Source organism: Plecotus auritus, assembly GCF_963455305.1.
Source record: "Plecotus auritus genome assembly, chromosome: 8".
NCBI lineage: Eukaryota > Metazoa > Chordata > Mammalia > Chiroptera > Vespertilionidae > Plecotus > Plecotus auritus.
Window position 1 is genome coordinate 101,971,983 of NC_137782.1, and position 26,827 is coordinate 101,998,809.

At 40.5% G+C, this 26,827-nt stretch overlaps 1 pseudogene across 1 annotated transcript; it reads left to right on the plus strand.

The window, feature by feature from the left end:
- The first annotated feature begins 6,551 nt into the window (after positions 1-6,551).
- On the plus strand, positions 6,552-26,585 carry LOC308256635 (centrosomal protein of 83 kDa-like; annotated as a pseudogene). The gene is made up of 3 exons: positions 6,552-6,868; positions 7,073-7,993; positions 26,501-26,585. The product of its transcript is annotated as a centrosomal protein of 83 kDa-like (transcript).
- Positions 26,586-26,827: the final 242 nt, after the last annotated feature.

A 26,827-nucleotide genomic window follows, 5' to 3' on the forward strand; every position in this document is an offset into this window, starting at 1 on the left:
GTCACACGCTGTTCCACGTGAAGGACTAAGGCCACTAGGTTCCCGGGATCGAGACCAATCTCTCATGCTAATATCTTCTCTGTTCCTCTGTGATGAGAGCTGGACCACAAGCCACCGCTGCCGCTGTCTTCCTAAAATGAAATATTAATCTAAGTTTGCCTCATATGAAAAATCTAGAGGATAGATATGAATCCATTAATTAAATATGTCTTGTACTTTATTTAAGATATACCCTTAAAATATAAATGTTATTACTAATCTGAGAAATGCTAAGTATTTAACTTGCCACCTAAAATTTGAGGCTTCTAAGAGTTAAAAGTTCAAATTAAGTGGGGAGAATATTAAAACTGGTTTAATTTAATTAATGTCTTTTAGAATAACTACAAAAAGTGTGTTGATAAATGTTAATCTAAGAAATCCTGGTTGTTTACTTTTTGGCAAATTATTGAAAAAAATTAAGGTTTCTAAGAATGAAGAATTCTAATACAAAAAAAAAGAGATCTGTATAAATTGCTGATGGTGTGACAGAAAGAAAGAAAATCGAAATGGAGATGCTTAATGGAAGGACTGAGGCATGGTTATGCATTTTGAAGGAAACAGAAGGTGGTTCCTAAAGGTGGTTATTTCTGGAAATTGTAAAAATGTTTTTGAAAGTTGTAAGAATGTCTGTGGAAATTATAAGAAGTTTATAAAAAAAGAAATGTTAAAAGGAAATTTATTAAATGATACAGGTCAGTAAGCCAGGACAGAGCAGAGAAACTGAAATATTAAAACAGCAGTTTGCAACCATCTAGAAAGCTCTGTCTTCCCTAAACCAAGGACACTTAAGAGTCAATGATTTGCATTTTTCCTCCCTAAACAGAGGGTAAATAGCTTATACCAAAGTACTCAGGAAGACTGATGGGAGAAATCCAATTAGTGTCATTTGTTGTCCACACCCAAGGACAAATGAAGTTAGAAAATAAGCCTTATTTTGGTTAGTTCTTTTCTAGTAAAATAATTATGTTATATTTATCAGGTATTTAATAAGAAGATCATCTTTTAATCATAGGAACTGAAGTTTGCTGGCCTACGTTCCTGTCTAATACAATTTAATATATAATCTTTCGGTAAAATCAAGTTTGACAACCTTCCTAGGGTTTGAATTTTAAGAAAAGTTTTGTTTTTGTTTTTTTACCTAGAGTTGGCTGTAGGTGATTCCAATAGGCCCTGGAATGCCTTAAGATATTCCTACAATGGAAACTAGAGACCAATTTCTTAAGAACTGTGTACTGGGTATCTCTTCTACTTTAATCTCTCTCAGGTTAGAAGGCCTCCTGACCCAAGGCCCTCTTTAGTTTCCGGTTCATCACCATCGAGGGCAGTTAGGGGTGACCAGGCCTGCAGGGGAGGGCAGTTAGAGGCAAATAGGCTGTCAGGGGATCAGTTAGGCATCAATCAGGCTGGCAGGGGAGTGGTTAGGGGGTGATCAGGCTGGCAGGCAAAAGCGGTTTGGGGCAATCAGGAAGGCAGGCAGGAGAGCAGTTGGGAGCCAGGAGTCCTGGATTGTGAGAGGGATGTCCAACTTCTGGTGGGATTGGGCTTAAACGGGCAGTCAGACATCCCTTGAGGGGTCCCAGATTGGAGAGGGTGCAGGCTGGGCTGAGGGACACCCCCAGTGCACGAATTTCATGCACTGGGCCTCTAGTCCTTAACATAAAATAATAGAACAGGCATGCATGTGAACAGCCAAGCCTTACACAGCACCACTGCATTTGACTGCCGGAGGAGCAGCCAGCACCTGCAACCACACAAGAAGCAGCCACCTACTCCCGCGCCCCCCACAGGAGCACCACCACCCATGACCACGTGAGAAGCAGCCACCCCACGACCACGAGGAGCAGCTGCTCCGTGACCCCCTCCAGGAGCAGCCACCCCACAACCGCATGACTAGCGGCTGCCACTTGAGCAGCTGCCACCCTGTGACCAGGTGAAGAGTGGCTACACTGTGACTGCCTGAAGAGCAGCCACCACCCACAGCCACCTGAGGAGCAGATGCTGCCCAAGACCACCTGAGGAATAGCCACCGCCCATGAACATATGTCCCACCACTAAGCCCACTGCTGCAGCCACAGGCCGTGCGCAGCTCAACACCTAGATCCTTTGGTGAGAGCAAAAATGGGGAGACAGAAGAACAACCACCAAAGGAAAGAAAAAGAGGAATTGCCAGAAAAGGAATTAATTGAAACAGAGGCATGCAATATGTCAGAAAAAGAATTCAGATTAAGGGTCATACAATGCATAAACTGGATGGATGAGAAAATCAACAACCTATATAAGAATCAGGAGAAAATAAAGAGTGATATAGCTACAATAAAAAACAATATGGAAGGTTTCAACAGTAGACTAGGTGAAGAAGAGGACTGAATTAGCAAATTAGAAGACAGGGAGGGAAAACACAACCAATCTGAACTGCAATTGGAGAAAAAAAATCAAAAGACAGAAGGAGAGCCTGAGGGAGCTTTGGGACAACATGACGCGAAGCAACCTGTGTATATTAGGGGTGCCAGAACAATAAGAAGAAAAGCAAGCTTTAGAAAACCTATTTGAAGAAATAATGTCAGAAAACTTCCCTGACTTGGGGAAGAAAAAAGTCACACAAGCACAGAGAGTCCCAAACAAGATGAACTCCAAAAGACCCACAAACAAAATGAACTCCAAAAGACATGTCATAATAACAATGGCAAATGTTAATGACAAAGAGAGAATCTTAAAGGCTACAAGAGAGAGACAAAAAGTTATATACAAGGGATCTCCCATTAGATTATCAAATGATTTCTCAACAGAAACACATCAGGCTAGAAAGGAATGGAAGGAAGTATACAAAGTGATGCAAAGCAAGGGACTGAATCCAAGAATACTCTATCCAGCAAGGCTATCATTCAAAATTGAAGGGTCAATCAGGAGCTTCATAGACAAAAAAAAAACAAAACAAAACAAAACAAACAAACAAACAAACAAAAAACAACAAAAACTAAGGGAGTTTATCACTACCATGCCAGCAATGCAAGAAATGCTAAAGGGACTGTTGTAAAAACATGAAATAAAAAGGCAAGAAGGAACACTGGCACAAAAAATAAAAATGGCTAGAAACAAGTACCTTTCAATAATAACTTTAAATGTCAATGGCCTAAATGCTTCAATTAAAAGACATCCAGTGACTGAATGAATAAGAAAATAAGACCCATATATCTGCTATCTACAATATACTCACCTCAGAACAAGAGACTCACACAGACTGAAAGTGAAAGGATGGAAAAATATCTTTCAGGCAAATAGAAATGAAAATAAAAAGCTGGGGTAGCAATAGTTATATCTGACTAATTAGACCTCAGAGTGAAGGCCATAACAAGAGATAAGGAAGGCCATTTCATAATACTAAAGGGATTGATACAACAAGAGGATATAACTCTGGTAAAGATATATGCACCCAATGCAGGAACAACCAAATACATAAAAAAAAAACGGCTGGAATATATAAAGGGAGAGGTAGACAGCAATGTAATTATACTAGGGGACTTTAATACCCCACTGACATCACTGGATAAATTCTCTAGACAAAAAATTAGCAAAGAAACAGCAATCCTAAATAACTCACTAGATCAGATGGACTTAATCAACATCTTCAGAACATTTCACCCCAAAGCTACAGAATATACATTCTTCTCAAGTGTGCATGGGTCATTTTATTTTTTTAAAAAATTTTTATTTATTTTTTTATTAAGGTATTATATGTGTACATATCTTACCATTGCCCCCCTCCCATACATGTCCTCACCCCCCAATGTTTTGCATCCGTTGGTTATTCTTATATGCATGCATACAAGTCCTTCGGTTGATCTCTTATTTCCCCCACCTCTCCCTAACCTTCCCGCTGTAATTTGACAGTCTGTTTGATGCTTTACTGCCTCTGTATCTATCTTTTTGTTCATCAGTTTATAATTTTTTGCATGGGTCATTTTCAAAGATAGACCACATATTGGGTCATAGGCAAAATGTCTCCAAATTTAAGAAGATAGAAATCATATCAAGCATCAACTACAATAAAAACAATAAAAATAATTCAAACACTTGGAGGCAGAATAGCATGCTATTAAACAATGATTAGGTTACCAAAGAGATAAAAGAAGAAATAAAAAACATCCTGGAAATGAATGACAATGAAAACACAACAATCCAAAACCTATAGGACACAATGACAGCAGTCTTGAGAGGGAAGTTCATAGCATTACAGGCCTACCTCAAAAAAACAAGAAAACTGGTAATAAAATATCTAACTCTACAACTTAAAGAATTAGAAAGAGAGCAACAAGAAAAGCCCAGAGTGAGCAGAAGGAAGGAGATAATAAAGATCAGAGCAGAAATAAATGACATAAAGACCAAAAAAACAAAACAAAACAAAAAGATCAATGAAACCAAGAGCTGGTTCTTTGAAAGGATAAACAAGATTGATGATCCTCTTGCCAGGCTCACCAAGAATCAAAGAGAGCCAAAACCGGTTTGGCTCGGTGGATAGAGCGTCGGCCTGCGGACTGGGAGTTCCCGGGTTCGATTCCGGTCAAGGGCATGTAACTTGGTTGCGGGCACATCCCCAGTAGGGGGTGTGCAGGAGGCAGCTGATCGATGTTTCTCTCTCATCGATGTTTCTGACTATCTATCCCTCTTCCTTCCTCTCTGTAAAAAATCAATAAAATATATTTAAAAAAAAAAAAGAATCAAAGAGAGAGGTAAACAAAATCAGAAATTAAAGAGGCAAAATAACAACAGATCCAACAGAAATACAAAAGATTGTAAAAAAAAATACTATGAACAACTCTACCCCAACAAACTAAACAACCTAGAGGAAATGGACATATTCCTAGAAAAATATGACCTTCCAAAAGTCAACCAGGAAGAATGAAAAAATCTCAACAGGCTGAAAACTAAGGAGAAAATTGAAGCAATCATCAAAAAGCTTACAGCAAACAAAAGCCCGGCATGAGTGGCTGCTGTTCATTACTGCTCTGGTTGCAGGTCAAGTGGGATTTCTTTTTCTTTTCTTTTTTTAAAATATATTTTTAAATACATTTTTTTTACAGAGAGGAAGGGAGAGGGATAGAGAGTTAGAAACATCGATCAACTGCCTCCTGCACACCTCCTACTGGGGATGTGCCCACAACCAAGGTACATGCCCTTGACCAGAATCGAACCTGAGACCTTTCAGTCTGCAGGCCGATGCTCTATCCACTGAGCGAAACCAGTTAGGGCAAGTGGGATTTCTTAAAAGCTTAGGGGTGCCTGGCCGGTGTGGTTCAGTGGATGAGTATTGACTTATGAACCTGGAGGTTAAGGTTTGATTCCCAGTCATGACACATGCCCCAGTTGGTAGGCTGGATCCCCATTGTGGGGCAAGCAGGAAGCAGCCAATCAGTGATTCTCTTTCATCACTGTTGTTTCTATCTCTCTCTCACTCTCTCTTCCTCTCTGAAATAAATAGAAATATATTTTTTGAATATATGTTTTAAATCAATTACACTTAAAACAAAGTTTTTAAAAATGTTTAAAACTTGACACTTCCCCATTATTTTATTATTTTATCATGATTGTTCTTGAGCATATTTGTACCTACCGTGTCAGTAAGTTGTAAATACAATACAATGTTTTGCTACTGAAATATATTATCAGGCCCATGTTCAGTGCCATCATTTTGGCAGTTTGAAACTGACAACGATGAGAGTGTTTACACCACGGAAATAGAGAAAAATTACAAACCTTAACTTCACTTAATGTACTATTCAATGCTTTAACTAAAAGGAATGGTGGAGAATATTAGTGCATTAAATTTATAAATGTATCATGCAAGCGGGCTTTAAATTGTCCATAGGATAGAATTTGAGAAAAAGCAATTTTCCTTCCAGTATTCAAAACATATAGTTCCAAATGGCAAAGAAGACAGTTGAGTCCTTGAGGAATGAGTGAGATGAAAACAGATGTCTAAGGTGCTGAAGTCTCCTCCTATTGGTTAAATCATAAATTCATTTTAAAAGTTGGCAAAAGTTTCTGACCAGACATTTAAACAAAATAGATAAAGACAGTTTAAATAAATGTATGAAGAAATGCTTACCATAAAAATTTCTTAGAAAAATGAATTTAAAACAAAACAACTTAACACTAAACTCATTTCTGGGCCTACAATTAAAAAATATTAAACTTTGGACAAAGGGGTGGGACTTGCTGCTTCCCTAGCACCAGGATCCAGCAACCCAGGTCACCCCTAGGGCTGGAGGGGCTGAGGGCAGTGGGCTGAGGTGGTGTCCCCCACCTGAGGAGGTACAGGGCTGGCCCTGCACCCCTGAAAAGGCAGCCCCACTGCAGAGGATCAGGGCAGTGCTAGTTTTGTGTCTGCACCTTGCAAGGCTGTGTGTGAGTCTGGTATAGTTTGGCCTCCCAAGATCTTGTCTTAGCAAGAAGGAAGTGGAAAATAATCTTGGAAAGAAAATGAAGACAATAAGAAAACCAGAACTTATTTTCACATGGTTGTCAGCTTACCCACCGATATGAACACTCTTCCCACCATTTGTCCTCCTGGTGGAGACAGTGGGCTGACAGATTCTGACGTTGTGTTACAAGCAATGTTAATTGATGAAAGATTACGATGTGAACATCATAAAACTGTCACTATGAGAAATGAACACAACAGGTTGAAAGATAAGTACACAAAGTCACAAAATAAACTCAAGCACCTGCTAAATGAAAAGCAAACTAACCAGGAAAAATTTCAGCTACTGTTTGAAGAACTAAGAGAGGAATTATTAGAGAAAATAAAGACTTAGAAGAAATAAAGCTGCAGGTATTAACTCCACAAAGCTTGGAATTGTTCAGAGCCCAAATACAATGAGAATTAGAAACTAAATGAGAGAGCGTTTTAGGAATCTGGATGAAGAAGTTGAAAAGTATAGAGCTGAATATAATAAGCTTCTCAAATCAGAGTTCAAACACCAGAAAGAAGAATTTGCATGTATTTTAGAAGAAAAAATAAAAATATGAATCAGTGATTGCAATACTGGAGAAAGATAAAGAAATACATAATCAGCTGCTTAGTCTTGATCCCACAAGAGATAGCAAATGAGTGGAGCAACTTATTCGAGAAAATGTTCATTTGGTTCAGAAATTAAAAGAATTAGAGGCTAAAGCAGCTGAATTAAGTGCTGTAAAAGAGAATTCTAGAGCTCAAATAGAAAATGTCCAAAGAATTCAGGTGCAGTAGGTGAGATGCAAGCTGCAATCAGATCCCTGGAGGCTGAAAAACAGTCAAACTGCAGGCTGAATACTTGGAAAAAGAGCTACAATCAAGCAATGAACAAAATACTGTTTTAATCAGTAAATTACATAAAGCTGAATGGGAAATAAATGCATTGACATGTAAAGGAACTTAAACAGTCAAACAAATTAGAAATAACAAACATCAAACTGGAAGCAGCAGGAGCTAAAGAGTGATCTAGAAAGAGAAAGAAATAAGATGCAAAGTGAACGGGTTACAGTCAGACAATGAAATTCTCAAATCAGCTGTTGAACACCACAGAGTGCTCTTAGCAGAAAAGGATCGTGAATTATTATGTAAAGTACAAGCTGCCAAGGAAGAAGGTTAACAAAAACTTGTGGTATTACAAGATGAACAGCTTGAACTTGAGAACAGATTGGTGGACTTAGAGAAAAATGTGTGGAGGCAGTCTGAAAAGGATCAGTGTGAACAGAAATTGCGGGCTCCACAGATGGCAGAAGAGTCGGCCAGAAGAGAACTTCAAAGTATTAGGTTAAAACTTGAACAACACATTGTGAGTATTAAAAATGCAGAGAAAGAGAAAAATGAAAATTCTGACCTGAAACAGCAAATCAGTGGCTTGCAGATCCAAGTGACCTCACTTACACAGTGTATGAATGAATTGCTGAATTCAAACCAAATACAAAGGAAATGGTTAAAAATACATACATATGTGTGTGTGTGTGTGTGTGTGTGTGTGTGTGTGTGTGTGTGTATAAACATCGCATGTGCTGGCTGGGTTTCAGAAAAACTAGAATTTTCATTACTGTGGGTGGCTGGGAAGGCAAAGGGAACAACCATTTTAGATCACAGTTCTGCATGTCTTAAAAAGTAAAACACTTACCTATATTGAAACAATTACATAAGTAAAATATACATCTATATAAAGAACTGAACCCACTATTCCCAGAAAATTTATTTATAATACCTCAAACCTGGAAATAACAAAAACCATAGACAGATCATAGATAAAGTTATTACCCATAGAACACAATAATACTCAGGAATAAAAAATAATTAAAAATTTACATACTCATTAGTGTTCAATCTCAAAATAACTGAGTAGCATGAAGGAAACTGGTATTTGTTAAAGAGTATACAACTTATAGTGCTTACAAAATTATCAAAAATACTAGTGGCCCAGTGCACAGATTCGTGTACATTGAAAAGAAATTAATTAGAAAGTGGCTAGTGGGGCAGGACTGGGCGAGATGGGCTGGACATGCCCTGGGGCCAACCTCCCTTGGTCCCTTCCCAGCCAGCTGCACCTGGGCTGGAACCGTGGCTCGAAGGGGTCTGTGGAGTTAGTGGGATCCCTCTGGCATAGGTGGGGTCCCTCAGCCTGGCCTGTGGAGATCAGGTCAAAACCAGCTCTCTGACATCCCCTGAGGGCATTCTGCAAAGTTGCTGTCACTCAGCAGTTCTTGCATAGAGTGTCTGCCCCCTGGTGGTCAGTGCACATCATACCTACCGGCCAGTCGGCCAATCGGTCAGTTGGATGGTCGCTTAGCCTTTTAAATATATCTATACTAATAAAAGGGTAATATGCTAATTAGTCCGGGTGATCGGACATTAGACTTCCTTCTGGACAAAGCCACAGTGGTGGGAGCTGAGGCAGAGATTGTTAGAGGAGATCAGGCCAGTAGGGGAGGGCAGTTGAGGGCCTACAGGCTGGCAGGGGAGTGGTTAGGGGATGATCAGGCCAACAGGCAGGCAAGCGGTTAGGAGCCAGCTGTACTAAACTGGCAGTAGGACATCCCCTGAGGGGTCCCGGATTGGAGAGGGTTCAGGCCAGGCTGAGGGACCCCCTCCCATGCTTGAATTTCGTGCACAAGGCCATATATATATATATATATATATATATATATATATATATATATATATACTTGTAAAAGAAGGGAAATAAATGACTGCATTTAGGGCAGGTGAAGGCAGAAATAGAAATTATGAAAGGGCAGGAGACAAATATAGGGTGTGGCAAAAGAAGGTTTAGAATTGTTGTATGGATATTAATTCAATAATTAAAAATAAAATACAAGCATAAACTCTTCTCTGGCCAGTGTGCCTCAGTTGGTTGAGCAACATCCCCTGCTATGAAAGGTCAATGGTTTCTTTCTAGGTCAGGCCATATGCCTGCCTGGATGCTTTGGAGGTGGCATGCATGAGGTAGCAGTTCAATGTTTCTTTCTAATATCACCATTTCTCTCTCTCTCCCTTCCTCTCTTCCTAAAAAGTCAATAAAGTATTCATGTCAATTATAAATCTACCTAAATAAAGCCTTAAAAAGTACTTCCAAATAAAAACCTAGATAATCCCTCTTGTTAGTAAATTAAAATGGTGACCTAATATGGGTTCTACCGTCTCTCTCCTAATTTCTTTGGATGATCAGCCTTGTCTCCGGGACAGAAAATATTGGAAGGAAGTGAAGACTATTGCCATCATAATCAACAGAAATGCAGACTGGTTCCAAAACACACATCCGAGACTGATTACAGTGTACTCCTCCCTCTAGCTTTGAGGTCTTGCCTGTTGAGGAAACATTGAGGTGAAGACCCTAAATGGGCCAGGGGAATCCAGTAAACTGTTAGATGATTTTTTCGGTCAATGACTTCAGCCAGAGGAAAGAGCTATGGAGGTTTCAAGAATGTCTGTACACAAATATATCACAAGCCACGGCCCTTTGATCATTTCTGGATAATGTTCAGAAGAGTCACTTTTCATCTAATTCACTACCATCCTTCCCACTCACTATTAATACAATGTTTATGCCCTAATGCTGGCTCGATTTATACCTCAGAGTCTTGAAACAAATGACCACCGTATGAAATTTCCTACATGGCTCATGGTTCCTTTACAGTATGTGGGGAAGAATTCCCCTAAACATTGCTGAGAATTATCTAATTCATATCGTGAACAGAGAATATAATTCATATAGTTAGCAGAAGTACAACACAGGACTCCTCTTCTGGGTGACCAATTCAGCTCCTTAAAATCACACTTATAACTGAAACTTATGAGGAAACTAGAAGTGTATGATCCATTAAAAGGAGGTTAAATTCAGGTAAACGGATCCCAAAGAGTCTCCTTCAGTGTTGTTATTCCAAGTGAGAAAAAGAAAACATTCCCTGCACATTTAAGGCTTTTCTCCATTGTGAACTCTCGGGTGTGTAACCAGGCTACATTTGCAACTAAAAGTTTTCCCACATTCACTACACACTAAAGATTTTTCCCCATTGTGACCTCCATAGTCTTCCATGAGCTTAGAGTTTTGCCTGAAGGACTTCCCATAATTACTACTCTCACACAGATTTTCTCTAATGTAAACTCTCTTGTGGTTAAGGGGGCGATTATTGCACTTAAAAGATTTCGCACATACACAATTTAAATGGTTTTTCACCAGTGTGAACTCTGAGGTGTTGAGTGAATTGGAACCTTCAATTGAAGGACGTTCTGCATTCAGTACATTCATATGGCTTCTCTACAATGTGTAGCCTCTTGTGTTTCGTGAAGTTATATCTTTGTCTAAATGACTTAAAACAATAAGTACACTAATATGGCTGCTCTTCAGTGTTAACTCTGTGGTATTGAATTAGGGAATGCCATCGACTGAAGGGCTTCCAACAACCACTACACTCATATAGCTTCTCTCCTGTGTGAACTCTATGGTGTGTAATGAGGGTGGATCATAGACTGAAGGATTTCCCACAATCACTACACTCATACTGCTTCTCTTCCGTGTGAACTCTGTAGTGTTCAATGAGGTGAGACCTTCGACTGAAGGACTTGCCACATTTACTATACTCATAACACTTTTCTCCAGTGTGAACTCTGTGGTATTGAATGAGGGTAGATCTTTGAGTGAAGGCCTTCCCTAAATCACTATACTCATATGGCTCTTCTCCAGTTGAATTATCTGGTGTTTAATGAGTGCAGTGCTCTCACTAAAGAAATTCCCACAACCAGTCCACTCATAGGGCATTTCTCCAGTATGAATTCTCACTGAGGTTAAAGATTTGCCTAAAAGATTTCCCCACTTTTGTTACACTCATAATTGACTTCTCTAGAGCAGACACCCTGATGTTGGACAACTTCCTGTTTGTGCCTGGCACCATTTTCACATTTCCCACTCTGGTGCAAACAATTTCAACGAATAAATTCCCGTGAAATCTCACTGCCATTGTGTGGATCCTCATTGTTAAAAGTTGCCTGGTGCTGGACATGATATGAGGTGGCTGGGAAATCTTCCTCCCACCTCCCTACCAGTTGAAGACACTCAAGATAAATACAAGATGATCTTGGACTCAAATGAAGCCCTGTCCACATCTGTTTTTCCCACGTTTCCTCTTCACTAGCATCCCACTGTTGCTGGTGAGGATTTGCACTCAAAGAGATATCTCTCACACATGCATCACTGAAGAAGTCTTTCTGCAAAAAGAATGCTGCTGGTAACTTAGTCAGATGGAGAATATCTTTTAACACTGAGAAACATCCAGTACACAGAAGGGACTGCTGTGTTGGTGGAGTTGTCTTAAAAGCCGCTACCTGTGACTATTCTTCTACAGATACACTCTATTCAAAAGGTTCCACCATATCTTCCATTTTATGATAACAATAACACTGTGGTGTGAGGGAAGTTCTCTTTTTTTATTAATTTCTTTATTGATTAAGTCAGTGGTCGGCAAACTCATTAGTCAACAGAGCCAAATATAAATAGTACGATAGAAATTTCTTTTGAGAGCCAAATTTTTTAAACTTAAACTTCTTCTAATGCCACTTCTTCAAAATAGACTAGCAGAGGCCATGGTATTTTGTGGAAGAGCCACACTCAAGGGGCCAAAGAGCCACAGGTGGCTCGCGAGCCGCAGTTTGTTGACCACAGGATTAAGGTATCACATATTTGTCCTCATCCCCCCATTCCCATCCCAAACCCCTCCCCACGCATGCCCATACCCCCTGTTGTCCCTGACCACTGGTTAGGCTTATATGCATGTATACAAGTCCTTTGGTTGATCTTTCTCCCTTACCCCCACCCTCCCCTACCTTCCTTCTGAGGTTTGACAGTCTGATCAATGCTTCCCTGTCTCCGGGTCTGTTTTTATTCATCAGTTTATGTTGTTCATTATTTCCCCTAGATGAGTGAGATCATGTGACACTAGAAATACACTTATAAGAACCGAAAATGAGACAAGCAATAATGGTTATGCTGAGAGGCAAATGAATCAGTCTGTAGTGAGTTTCTTTCTGGGCCAACAGTTCTTTTGAGTCCCAATTTCAATGTCAAACAGTTCCTTATGTGTACATGTCAGCAATGATATTTCAATTCTGGATGGTGGACAAATGGTGGTAATGCAGGACCGACCCTCTCTGGTTTGGTCCTGGGCGACCTACAGCAATGCACAGCTGCTGACTGCTAGTATGGCAAGGCGTCATCAGCATCTTCCATCTCTGGACTGTTTCTCTTCTGTCTTCATGGCTGGAGCAGTCCTGTCAATTCCTCTCTGTTGCAGGAATCCACATGGTCTTGGAGCTGTTTTCTGAAAATATACAAACATATTCTCGACCAAAAGTTAATAAAGGAATCTTTTCTATAAATTTGACTTGGGATCCTTTTTCATTTTTTTGCCCAGATGATTTTCCTTTGGCTTGTTTTGACACCATGTGTGTTTATCATGGGTGTCTTGCTGTTAGCATTCCAAATGAAAGTTAATTTTCTAAAGTAAAAATTTTCTAGATGTAATTTATTTACAGGATACTTTTCCTTACATGATATTCTTCTACTATCCCCCCCCCCCTTTTTATTTAAATATTAGGAGGCTTTTGGAAATTTTATAATGTTGTCTTCATAGCTTTTACATTTTAATTTTTTGCACCAAAATATGCCTGCTTTAGGTTCATTACATGTTATGCAATTTTACCATGAGATGAACTACCAATAAAAATTTTAGTTAACACTTTAGGAACAGCTTTTTGTCCAGTACCATTAATTTTTCTAGAATATTCGCTTATTTCACTTAGCCAATTTAAATTAGTCTGAGAACTTGACTACTATTTTACTGTCAAATTTAATACTCTAACAACATTCTTATTTTACCCTGTAAATATTAGTGGAAAGGATTATTTGCCTTCTTGAGTAGGCCCTGAGCATTCCTGGTGCTAGGCTGGATTTAGATATCAAAAACCCATTTCCCCACACCATGGGTACAAGACAACTCAAACAAGTCTTGTTGCAGTGAGAGGGCAGCTGCTGTTGGCCAAGTCTCTGTCTGTTACCTGGGTCCCGATTTGAGCAGGGCATGGGAAGGGAAGCAGCCACGGGGGCAGGAGACCTCCCTCAGAAGGGGTGAGGGTTCAGGCTTCTGCAAGGCTTGGGGGGGATGAGGGAATGTGCCCCACTTCTGTTGACCCCCAAGTTCTCTCCTGATGGCCCCTCTGCAACTGTGCCTGTCTTAGGTTGTTCCTTCCCTGAGGAATCTTACCCATCTCTGGCTAACCAGCCATTCTCCGGGGCGAAGCAGGGTGATGTGATGTTCAGTTCTGTCTTCTTGGTAGCCTATACCCCTGGGGCCTCCATGCCCAGCACCTGCCTTGGTATCCCCTCTCCTGCTGGCAGGACCCCAGCACTAATTACATATCTTGGGGAACCCAGGTTTCTTCTCCAGGGAGGGCCCAGCTCACCCTCCTGGGGGAGAGACAGATCCATGGTACCAGCCACCACGAGGCTTCAACCTCAGCATGAACAGAAAGCACAGGCAACAGCTGTGGGCAATTGGATTGTGAGAAGAGGGTCCCTCTTGGCCAAAAGGGCAAGAGGGGCCAATATAGAATGCTCAGGTGCCTTCCCAGGGGGCCCTCTACACAGTGGAATGGATTAAATCCTTTCATGTCCTTTTTAAATTGCTGCCAGACATGCAAAGAATTAGTTTGTAAGTTTGTTTGGGATAATTGTACATTATGCTGTTGTAATTCTAAAATATCAAGAGATGTGTTACCTTTGTCTCCAAGCACCAAAAAGATGATTTTTTATTGATTCCCAAGGGTGCGAGGTACTATTATAGGTAATGGGGGTAGTACAAATCTGGGAAAAATTATAATGACATTGTAGAATAATATCATGTAAGGATATTCTTTGCACTAGGCCATGGCAATTCCATTTCAAACTGGTTGTCAATTTCTTTTTGTATAGATAAGGTCTTAGTTACATTTTCTGCACCTCTCCCAGGAGCAAGTAGTGATAGTCCTTTCCTGTGGTGTCCACGCAAGCCAGAAACCTCTCTTTAAGTTTACATACAAAGGAGCAGTGGTTTGATTTTGTGTCATACAAAAGGGAAGCTGGGGGGCGACCCCTGTTTAATTATACTTCCTTGCCCCACCCATGGTCCTCCTGGCTAACCAAGGTATTTGGTATTATTGGTGACTACATTAGGCGGGGGATCAGTCTACGTAAGGGCTCTTACCCATGAAGGGTCAGGAACATAAGTCCAAAATACTTCCCCATTTTCCCCAGTTAATATTACTGTAGAGCTGATGACTGCTAGCATGGCAAGAAAGATGTCCTCAGGCGTTCTTGGGGTTCTGGTTACCTCACAATTTCTTTTCTATTTTTTTAATATTTATTATTATATTTTTACATGTGTCCTTATTCCCCCATTACGCCCCACCTCCCACTCATGCCCCACCCCCCTGTTGTCTGTGTCCACTGATTAGGCTCATATGCATGCACACAAGTCCCTTGGTTGATCTCTCCACCTTACCCCCACCCTCCCCTACCTTCCCTGAGGTATGACACGCTGTTCGACGTTTCGCAGTCTCTGGATCTGTTCTTGTTCATCAGTCTATGCCGTTCATTATATTCCACAAATGAGTGAGATCATGTGATATTTATCTTTCTCTGCCTGGCTTATTTCACTTAGCATAATGCTCTCCATCTCCATCCATGTTGTTGCAAATGGTAGGAACTCCTTCTTTTTTACAGCAGCGTAGTATTCCATTATGTAGATGTACCACAGTTTTTTAATCCACTCATCTGCTGATGGGCATTTAGGCTGTTTCCAAATCTTAGCTATGGTGAATTGTGCTGCTATGAACATAGGGGTACATATATCCTTTCTGATTTGTGTTTCTTGTTTCTTGGGATATATTCCTAGAAGTGGGATCACTGTGTCAAATGGGAGTTCCATTTTTAGTTTTTTGAGGAAACTCCATACTGTTCTCCACAGTGGCGGCACCAGTCTGCATTCCCACCAGCAGTGCACGAGGGTTCCTTTTTCTCCGCATCCTCGCCAACACTTGTCGTTTGTTGATTTGTTGATGATAGCCATTCTGACAGGTGTAAGATGGTACCGATTTGTTGTTTTGATTTGCATCTCTCTGATGATTAGTGACTTTGTGCAGGTTTTCATATGTCTCTTGGCCTTCCTTCTGTCTTCTTTCGAAAAGTGTCTATTTAGATCAGTTGGCCATTTTTTGATTGGGTTGCTTACCTTCTTTTTGTTAAGTTGTATGAGTTCTCTGTAAATGTTGGAGATTAAACCCTTATCATAGATATCATTGGCAAATATGTTCTCCAGATGCAGTGGGATTTCTTGTTGTTTTATTGATGGTTCCCTTTGCTGTGCAAAAGCTTTTTATTTTGATGTAGTTTCATTTGTTTATTTTCTCTTTAGTTTCCATTGCCCTAGGAGCAGTATCAGTGAAGAAGTTCCTTCGGCATATGTCTGAGATTTTTCTGCCTGTGGATTTCTCTAGTATTTTTATGGTTTCCCGTCTTATGTTTAAGTCCTTTATCCATTTTGAGTTTATTTTTGTGTACGGTGAAAGTTGGTGATCTAATTTCATTTTTTTGCATGCATCTGTCCAATTTTCCCAACACCATTTGTTGAAGAGACTGTCTTGACTCCATTGTATGTTCATGCCTCCTTTGTCAAATATTAATTGGGCATAGTGGTTTGGGTTGATTTCTCTCTATTCAATTCCATTGATCTATATGTTTGTTCTTGTGCCAGTACCAGGTTCTTTTAAGAACAGTGGCTTTGTAAAACAGCTTTATATCTGGTATTGAGATTCCCCTACTTTGTTCTTCTTTCTCAGGATTGCTGTGGCTATTCGGGGTCTTTTTTTAGTCCAGAAGAATTTTTTGAAGGTTCGTTCTAGGTCTGTGAAATATGCTGTTGGTATTTTAATGGGAAGTGCACTGAATTTATAGATTGCTTTGGGTAGTATGGGTATTTTGGTGATGTTGATTCTACCAATCCATGAACATGGTATGTTCTTCCATCTGTTTATGTCTTCCTCTATCTCTTTTTTCAGTGTCATGGTGTTTTCCACATATAGGTCTTTTACCTCCTTAGTTAAGTTTATTCCTAGGTATCTTAATTTTTTTGGGATGATGGTAAATGGGATTGCTTTTTTAGTTTCTCTTTCTGTAAGTTCATTATTGGTGTATAGAAATGCCATAGATTTCTTGGCGTTAATTTTGTATCCTGCTACATTGCCAAATTCATTTATTAAGTCTAATAATTTTTTGATGGAGTCTATAGGGTTTTCTATGTACAGTATCATGCCTTTTATTTCTTCTTCTTGTCTGATCACAATGGCTAGTACTTCCAGCACTATGTTGAACAGGAGTGGTGAGAGTGGGCATCCCTGTCTTGTTCCTGTTCTTAGGGGAAATGGTTTTAGTTTTTGTCCATTGAGTATGATGTTAGCTGTGGGTTTGTCATATATGGCTTTTATTATGTTGAGGTATGATCCTTCTATTCCCACCTTGTTGAGAGTTTTTATCAAGAAAGGGTGTTGGATTTTGTCAAATGCTTTTTCTGCATCAATTGATATGACTATGTGATTTTTATCTCTCAATTTGTTTATGTGATGTATCACGTTTATTGATTTTCAAATATTCTACCATCCTTGCATCCCTGGGATAAATCCTCCTTGGTCATGGTGTATGATCTTTCTGATGTACTGCTGGATTCGATTTGCTAGAATTTTGTTGAGGATTTTGCATCTATGTTCATGAGGGATATTGGCCTGTAATTCTCTTTCATTATGTTATTTTATCTGGTTTTGGTATTAGGGTGATGCTGGCTTCATAGAAGGAACTTGGAAGTGTTCCTTCCTCTTGAATTTTCTGGAATAGTCTGAGGAGGATAGGTTTTAGTTCTTCCTTGAATGTTTGGTAAAACTCCCCTGTGAAGCCATCTGGCCCCGGGCTTTTGTTTGCTGGGAGCTTTTTGATGACTGCTGCAATTTCTTCCATAGTTATCAGCATATTGAGATTTTTAGAATCTTCCTGAGTAAGTTTTGGAAGGTTGTATTTTTCTAGGAATGTGTCCATTTCTTCCCGTTTGTCTAGTTTGTTAGAATAGAGTTGTTTATAGTATTTTTTAACAATCCTTTGTATTCTGGCGGGATTTGTTGTTATTTCACCTCTTTCATTTCTGATTTTGTTTATTTGGGTCCTCTCTATTTGCTGCTTTTTTTAAAAAAAATAAATCTTTATTCAGATTATTACAATTATTTCTCCTTTTCCCCCCCATACTCCCCTCCACCCATTTCCCACCCCACCTTCTGCCCTTACCTTCCCCCCACTGTCCTCATACATAGGCGTATGATTTTTGTCCATTCTCTTCATGAACCCCCCATACCCCTTTCCCCCTGAGAATTATTAGTCCACTCCCTTTCTATGCCCCTGATTCTATTATATTCACCAGATTATTCTGTTCCTCAGGTTTTTAATTCACTTGATTTTTAGGTTCGCTTGTTGATAGATATGTATTTGTTGTTCATAATTTTTCTCTTTACGTTTTTCTTCTTCCTCTTCTTTAAGAATACCTTTCAGCATTTCATATAATACTGGTTTGGTGGTGATGAACTCCTTCAGCTTTTTCTTATCTGTGAAGCTCTTTATCTGCCCTTCAATTCTGAATGATAGCTTTGCTGGGTAGAGTAATCTTGGTTGTAGGTTCTTGCTATTCATCACATTGAAAATTTCTTGCCACTCCCGTCTGGCCTGCATAGTTTCTGTTGAGAAGTCAGCTGACAATCGTATGGGTGCTCCCTTGTAGGTAATGAACTGTTTTTCTCTTGCTGCTTTTAATATTCTCTCTTTGTCTTTTGCTCTTGGCATTTTAATTATGATGTGTCTTGGTGTGGTGCTCTTTGGATTCCTTTTGTTTGGGGTTCTGTGGGCTTCCTGGACTTGTAAGTCTATTTCTTTCACCAGGTGGGGGAAGTTTTCGGTCATTATTTCTTCAAATAGGTTTTCAGTATCTTGCTCTCTCTCTTCTTCTGGCACCCCCATAATTCTGATGTTGGTACGCTTGAAGTTGTCCCAGAGTCTTCTTACATTATCTTCAACTTTTTGGATTTTTTTTTTTTTTTTGCTTTTTGCTTTTTCGGTTGAGTGTTTTTTGCTTCTTTGTATTTCAATTCTTTGACTTGATTCTTGTGTTCCTCTATTCTGTTTTTGGGTCTCTGTATAATATTTTTTATTTCAGTCAGTGTATGTTTAATTTCTAGTTGGTCCTTTTTCATATCTTCGAGGGTCTCGTTATATTTATCGGCCTTTACTAGGATATTCTTAAAAAGTCTTATAACCGTGGTTTTGAATTCTATATCCAGTCATTTGTTTTCCTCCATTTCTTTCGTTTGTGATCTGATTCTATGACCCCACATTTTCACTGATTCCCTGAGTTGGTAAGGTAGATATTTGTGCTAGGTTTCTAATATGGCCCAGTGGGTCTGCTTCCCCAGTTAACCTGAGGTGGACACTCTTGGTGCACCCCTTTGTGGACTGTGTGTACAGCCTTGTTGTAATTAAGTCTTTATTGTTGTTGGTATCACTGGGAAGAATTGACCTCCGGGCCAGTTGGCTGTAAGGATCAGCTGTGTTTATGCTGGGAGAAGTTCGGTGCTGGAGACAGCCTTATAGGATTAGACTTGCCAAATTGCAATAGCCTCTGTGCTCAGCTTGGATGGGGTGGAGTCTCAGTCTTGGCTTCCTGTCAGCCTTGCCCTTGCGCGCATGTGCGCTTTCAGTCCTCCGCCTTCCCCAGCTCGAGTCTCCGCCTGAGAGTCCAGACTCCCCCCACTAGAGCGTGGGTCCCCAGGGGCTCGCCTGGAACTGGGGTTCACTGCAGTCAGAACTGGGGCTCAGTGCCGTCAGGAGCCTCTGATTCCCTTCCACTAGGGAAAGACTGTGGCAACCTCCGCAGCCTTTGTGCACACTGGCCAGCGTGCGCCTTCAGACTTCTGCCTTTCCCAGCTCGAGTCTCCGCCCAAGAGTCCAGACTCCCCCCGTAAGAGCGTGGGTCCCCAGGGGTTTGCCCAGAACTGGGGTTCAGTGCAGTCAGAACTGGGGTTCAGTGCAGTCGGAGGCTTCCTTCCCCCTTCCGCCAGAGAAAGTCAGCCAGGCTCTCAGCCGCCCTTCCTCTCTGCGCGCACAAAGCCCCTTTGCCGTACCTCCAATTCTCTGTGAGCTTTTCTTTTTCCTTCTAGTTGTAGAATTTTCACTCAGCCAGCTTTCCTGTGCTTCTGGATGGTGTCCGTTCTGTCTTTTAGTTGTAGTTTTGAAATTGTTGTGCGAGGCAGCAGTTTAGGTGTTTACCTATGCCGCCATCTTGGTTTCTCCCCTCTCTTTGCTTCTTGGTGAGCCTGGCTAGAGGTTCATCAATCTTGTTTATCCTTTCGAAGAACCAGCTCTTGGTTTCCTTGATGTTTTGTATTGGTTTTTTATTTTTGGTCTCTATGTCATTCATTTCTGCCCTGATCGTTATTATTTCCTTCCTTCTGCTGACACTATGCTTTTCTTGTTGCTCTCTTTCTAATTCTTTGAGTTGTTGAGTTAGATGATTTATTACCAATTTTTCTTGTTTTTTGAGGTAGGCCTGTAGAGCTATAAACTTTCCTCTCAGGACTGCTTTCATTGTGTCCCATAGGATTTGCAATGTTGTGTTTTTATTGTCATTAGTCTCCAGGATGTTTTTAATTTCTTCTTTGATTTCATTGTTAACCCAATCATTGTTTAGTAGCATGCTATTCAGCTTCCAAGTGTTTGAATTTTTTGGAATGTTTTTATTGTAGTTTATTTCTAATATTATGCCATTGTGGTCTGACAAAATGCTTGATATGATTTCAATCTTTTTGATTTTGGGGAGACTTTGCTTGTGAACCAATATATGGTCCATTTTTGAAAATGCCCCATGTGCACTTGAGAAGAACGTATATTCCATGGCTTTGGGGTGAAATGCTCTGAAGATGTCAATTAGATCCATCTGATCTAGTGTGTCATTTAGAATTGCTGTTTCTTTGCTGATTTTTTGTCTAGAGGATTTATCCAGTGATGTCAGTGGTGTATTAAAGTCTCCTACTATGATGGTATTGTTATCGATCTCTCCCTTGATATCTTCCAGGAGATTTTTTATGTATTTGGGTGCTCCTACATTGGGTGCATATATGTTTAACAGAGTTGTATCTTCTTGTTGAATTGCTCCCTTTAGTATTATGTAGTGGCCTTCCTTATCTCTTATTATGGCCTTTACTTTGAGGTCTAGTTTATCAGATATAAGTAGCACAACCACAGCTTTTTTCTCGTTTCCATTTGCCTGAAAAATGCTTTTCCATCCCTTTGCTCTCAGTCTGTGTGAATCCTTTGCTCTGAGGTGGGTCTCTTGTAGACAGCAAATGTATGGGTCATGTTTTCTTATTCATTCAACTACCCTAACTCTTTTCATTGGTGCATTTAATCCATTTATGTTTAATGTTATTATTGACAAGTAAATGTTTGTTGTCATATTTTTTCTTAGTGTTTGTGTTTCTTCTTGCCTTTCCCTTTCTTCTTTTTACAGCAGTCCCTTTAGCATTTTTTGTATTGCTGGCTTTGTAGTGATAAACTCTCTTAGCCCTTTGTTGTCTGTGAAGCTCCTGAATCCACCTTCAATTTTGAATGAAAGACTTGCTGGGTATAGTATTCTTGGATCCAGTCCCTTGCTTTGCATCACTTTGTATATTTCATTCCATTCCCTTATGGCCTGGTGTGTTTCTGTTAAGAAATCAGTTGATATTCTAATAGGAGATCCCTTGTAAGTAACTTTCTGTCTCTCTCTGGCAGCCTTTAAGATTCTTACTTTGTTGTTGGTGTTCGCCATTGTAATTATGATGTGTCTTGGTGACGCTCTTTTGGGGTTCAACTTGTTTGGGACTCTATGTACTTCTTGGACTTGCATAGTTGTTTTCTTGCCAGTATTGGGGAAGTTTTCTGTTATTATTTCTTCAAACAGGTTTTCTATTCCTTGCTTCTCTTCCTCTCCTTCTGGTATCCCTATTAAGTGAACGTTGTTCATTTTCTGTTGTCCCAAAGCTCCCTTAGACTCTCCTCTTGCTTTTTAAGTCTTGTTTCCAGTTGTTGCTGTGTTTGTGTGTTTTTTCCTACCTTGTCTTCTAATTCGCTGATGCGGTCCTCAGCCTCTTCTAGTGTACTGTTTAGGCTTTCCATTGTGTTCTTTATTGCAGCTATGTCATTCTTCATCTCCTCTTGGTTTCTTTTCACGTTGGTGACATTCTCATTCAGCTTCTTATAGTTCTCACTGAGTTGTGTGTATTTGTCATTTAGTTATGTGTATTTGTCATCCATCCGTTTAAACATCCTTATAACCATTACTCTGGATTCTATCTCTGATAAGCTGCTAGCCTCGAATTCATTTAACTCCCTTTCTGGTGGTTCCTCTTTTTTTTGGGGGGGGGGGGGGATTGCTTTTTTGTCTTCCCATGTTTTCCTGTAATGTTTTAATTGTAGATCCAATTGCTTTGCTACCCAGGTTCTTTGGGGGATGGTGCTACTGGCATAACCTCTCAGTTATCCTGGGCTTGTTAATCTAGTGTAGCTCCCTACTTGAGCTATTTGGGTTCTCTTGATGTAGGCCTGCGAGCTTGAGAGGCACAACTGCAGTGTCTAGAAGTCAGCTGCCATGGAGGGGAGTTTCCCAATTTTTGCTGTCTTGCACCCTTAATTGAAATCATGCATGCCCAGCAGGGACTCACAATGGCACCCAGGAACCATCTGTTGGGGTGATGGGGCTCAGGGGGCCTGCTCTCTGGAAAGACGTAATTGTGGTGCCCAGAGTTCTGCAGTATTGGGGTAGGCAGACCCAGCTTTTGCTGTTGCACCTGTGGTGGATAGGCGCTTACTCCCAGTGGCGGCTCACAGGAGCAGCCACGGTACGTTTGCCAGCTAGGTACACTGAAGGATTCTGAAGGGCCCTGGCAGTGTAGCCGCACAATTGAGGCACCTGTGGGCCGGTATCCAGGATGAGTGAATCAAAACTTCTACTGCTGGGGGGAAGTGCGCCCTTGTTTGTTCAGGATCACACCAAGAGAGAGCTCACAGTGGCTCCCACTAGCGCCCATTGGGTAGATGGGCTTAGGGTGGCTGCCTGTTGGAACTTCACATCTGTGGAGGTGCGCTTGCCTGGTGCAGAGTTCTGATGCACTCTGAGGGCGCCTGGCACCACGGTTGAGCCGCTGGGGTGAATGTGGGCAGTTATCCAGGAAAAGGGAATTCAGAATTTCTGCTGCGGGGCTGCAAGCCCTTGTCTGTGCAGAATCACACCCTCGGGGGCTCTCAGCAGCTCCCCAATGCTGACTAAGGAGTGGAGTGCCCTGGCTGTCTGAGGGTCTGGAAATGCCAAATCCAGAGTGGAGTGCCCTGGCTGCCTGCAGGGCTGGATACTTCGAATCCAGAGTTCTGTCCCTGAGGAGGGAGAGGTTGCACTTACTGCTGCTGAGCGGTGCACCTTTGGAGGTGGAGGTCCCAGGGTCTGCTGGTCTGCAGTGGGGGTAGCAGGATTTTGGCTGGAGTGGCTGCTGGGTCGTGGGGCAGTTCCAAGGCCTGTCTGATTGGTGGTGTTAATGAGTTCCTTAAAAAGGCCTTTCTCCCCTTCAAGATGGCCTGGGCTCCGTGCTGGAGTCCCGCCATCCAGGGAGTGTCTGCAGTGGTGATAATCTCTCCTTGTCAAGGAAAGCCTGTCTGCCGGCCCCTGCTGCTCCTGCGAGATTTAACTTTCCCTCACTCACTCACACACACACCATGCACATCCACACACTCTCCTTTCATACTGTCACTCACTCACTTCCTCTCCCTCACCTCTGTCCTGCCAGCCGCCATCTTTTCTCAGCTCTAATACTGAGATTTGTATTCAAAGAGCTGTGAAAGATAGGATAGTCTTTAAAAAGTAATCACTCACTTTAAAAGAGCTGGTATATATGGAAAAAGGCTGTATTATCACTTGGAATTCACAATGAATGAGCTCGAATCACTGGACTAAAGTGAATGAAACAGAATTCACAATGAAAGACTAAGGAAAAATTTAGGAATACATGTTCAAAGAGCTTTAATATCTGAAGGAAACTGTTTAGTCCCTGGTAAATCGTGTTCAAAGAGCTGAGAACTGAGTTGGACACTGGTTACATTTATAATTTAGTCTAAATGAGTTGGACGTTTTTGAAAGAAAGTTGGTTAAACACATAAACATTCATTTTCATAGGGCTCACATACCTGTATGAAAATGTGAAAACTCTCACAGCTAAAAATGACAGACCAGGAAAATATCTATGAATGTATCTGAAGCACTTGGAATATATTTGTAGAACCTTAATACCTCTAGTGTACTGTTGAAATACTGAGAATTTGTATTCAAAGAGCTGTGAAAGGTAAGATAGTCTTTAAAATAGTAATCACTCAGGTTAAAAGAGCTGGTATATATGGAAAAACACTGTATAAACACTTGCAAATCACAATGAAGTAGCTTGAAACACTGGACAAAAGTGAGAAGAGCTGGCATATATGAAAAAATGCTGTATAAACACTTAGAGTTCACAATGAATGAGCTCGAATCACTGGATAAAAGTGAATGAAACACTGAGAATTCACAATGATAGACTAAGGAAATATTTAGGGATGTGCTTGAAACTCTAGGACTACATCTTCACAGAGCTTTAATATCTGAAGGAAACTCTTTAGTCCCTGGTAAATCGCTTTCAAAGAGCTGAGAACTGAGTTGGATACTGGTTACATTTATAATTTAGTCTAAATGAGTTGGCGTTTTTGAAAGAAGGTTGGTTAAACAGTTAAACATTCATTTTTTTAGGATTTTTAAAAAAATGTATATTGTTGAAAGTATTATAGATGTCTCCTCCCCCCCCCCTGCAGTGACCCCCTCCCACCCCGCAACTGCCCCTCCCAAGCATTAGTATTTCAACATATGAATTTGGGGGTGGTGGAAGACACAAACATTCAGACCATAACAAAAACAAATACTTAGTTTTCAAAATTCATGTTTTAACTGTCTTCCTCTCTAGGTGCTCTCTGCCCTATCTCTTCTCTTTTCATTGTCACCTAACTTCTTGAATTGTCTTTATGGTTGTTTTTTTTTCCCCCTCTCAAGAGACTGCTCTATCAGAGGTCAACAGTGAACACCCTAATTCCCAAGTCCAGTGGCCACAGATACTCATTAAAGCACTACTCCAGAGGCTGGCCAACTTTAGGGTCTGACAATACAAAAATTATCTAGTGTCTGCCCTCAAGAACTCACAATCTACACAAATAGATGTTTTGACATCCTCTTCCTCTGCATTTGAGACACCAGTGTTCTAGTTGTCCTTTTACCATCCTCAGTGGGCTTCTCTTTCTCTCTCTGGTCTTTGTATGTTTGCTGGATGATAAGCCTTTTTAAAAATTTCTTACTCTGTATTTTTTTGTTGGAAATCTCATCTAGTCCAATTGCTTCCATTCTCATGTATGTGTATGTGTGACATTCACATCTATATTGCTAGTTTACATATAGCCTCTGAGCTCACACAAATGTTACATATATCATTTGTCCACATGATAGCTCCTTAAGGGGATTAGTATGTTTTCAACAAAGTTCATCATGGCAATCTCAGATCTGCTTTTCCTTTGCTATTCTGTTAGTAGAAAGATTCTCTGTGAATGGAACTCAACTTCTTCCTCTACCTCATGTAATCCCACACAAGGTCTGACCTACTCTGTCTCTGTCAGTTTCTACCTCCCTTGCCTGTGGCTTCGTCTAGTCTTCAGTCTACTCCCCTTGAATTCCTAAAATAGGATCCTATTTGGTTTCTTTGCGTTTAGTCTGTCTATCCCATCTTCCAGTCTGATGCAAGAATGATCTTTCTGAAATGTAAATCTGATGCCTTTTCTCTCCACTTAAAAATCCTTCAGTGGCTTCCCCTGAAGCACTTTATCATGTCTTACGTGGCCCTTTGTAACCTGATCTTGCTTGGCTTTCCTGCTTCATTTCCTACACTTCCTCCTCAAATACTAAATCCCAGATGTACCAAATTACTTCCTTGGAATTTTTCAATCACTACATACTGCTTCATAATTCAGTGCACTTATACCTGGAGCTCTTGCTGCCTAGAATGCCCTCACAGCTGACTTCTCTCCCCCATGTCCTATGAATACCTATTTTCTTAAAGATTCAGCTGTTTCCTCTGAAGTTCTTCATTGACCTTTTGCTTTCTTGATACTCCAGTAAGCCTTGTGTACGTCACTTTCATACTACCTGTCTACTGTGCTGTATTTATTTGTTTATTATCTGTCCCTCCAATTGGCCTTTGGGTCCTTGAAAAGTCATCCCTGTATTTTCTATACTAGCAGAGTGCTTTGAATGGAGGAATAGACTTGCTGAATGTATGTGATTATTTTTTGAGTGCCTTCTATGCACAAGGAAGACACTGCACTAGGTACTGTGATGAATTTTGCAGGTTCTCTTTCCTCTTAAAAGGCAATTTCTCAGACTCCTTCATAGATTCTGTATCCTGTCTGATGTCAACCTCCTTCCCCTCCACATATACACTCTGAGTCACTCCATTAATTTCCTTAGCTTTAATTGCTGACAACTCCCAAATCTGTTCTCACAGTAAATAACTCTTGCAAACTCCAGATGCTCCCAAACATCTTAAACTCAGCACATACAAAAGTGAACTATTTTATTTCTTTTATCCTCTGCATAAAAAGATGACTGTGGTAACGTTTCTGCGACAATTAAAAAAAAGCAATTAGAAATTATGTCAGGATAATAACATTAAGTTTTCTGTGACATCCCAAGAAATAGCTTTTGTATTTTTTTTTTTTTTGCCTTGAAGTGAACAGCAGAAAAGCTTTAATACTGTGCTTCCTATGCTGGACTACATGGTGGTCTGCCAAGGTATCTGTGAAGTCACAGTGTAAGCGAGGCTCACCTCCTAGAGCATCAATTTTAACAGAAGTTTGTGTGTGTGTGTGCAATGTAAACTATTTGATTTTTAAGAATGGAAAATACTATTTTCATATTGTGAACATAATGCAAAATACCAGAAGAGTTTAAACTCCTTTCCTCAAAATATAGGCACACAGACCATTTCTATTATTAGAGAATCCCAAGTGTAACTACCAAATTCATGTCCCAGAGACAGAGATGTGAATTAGAAAAT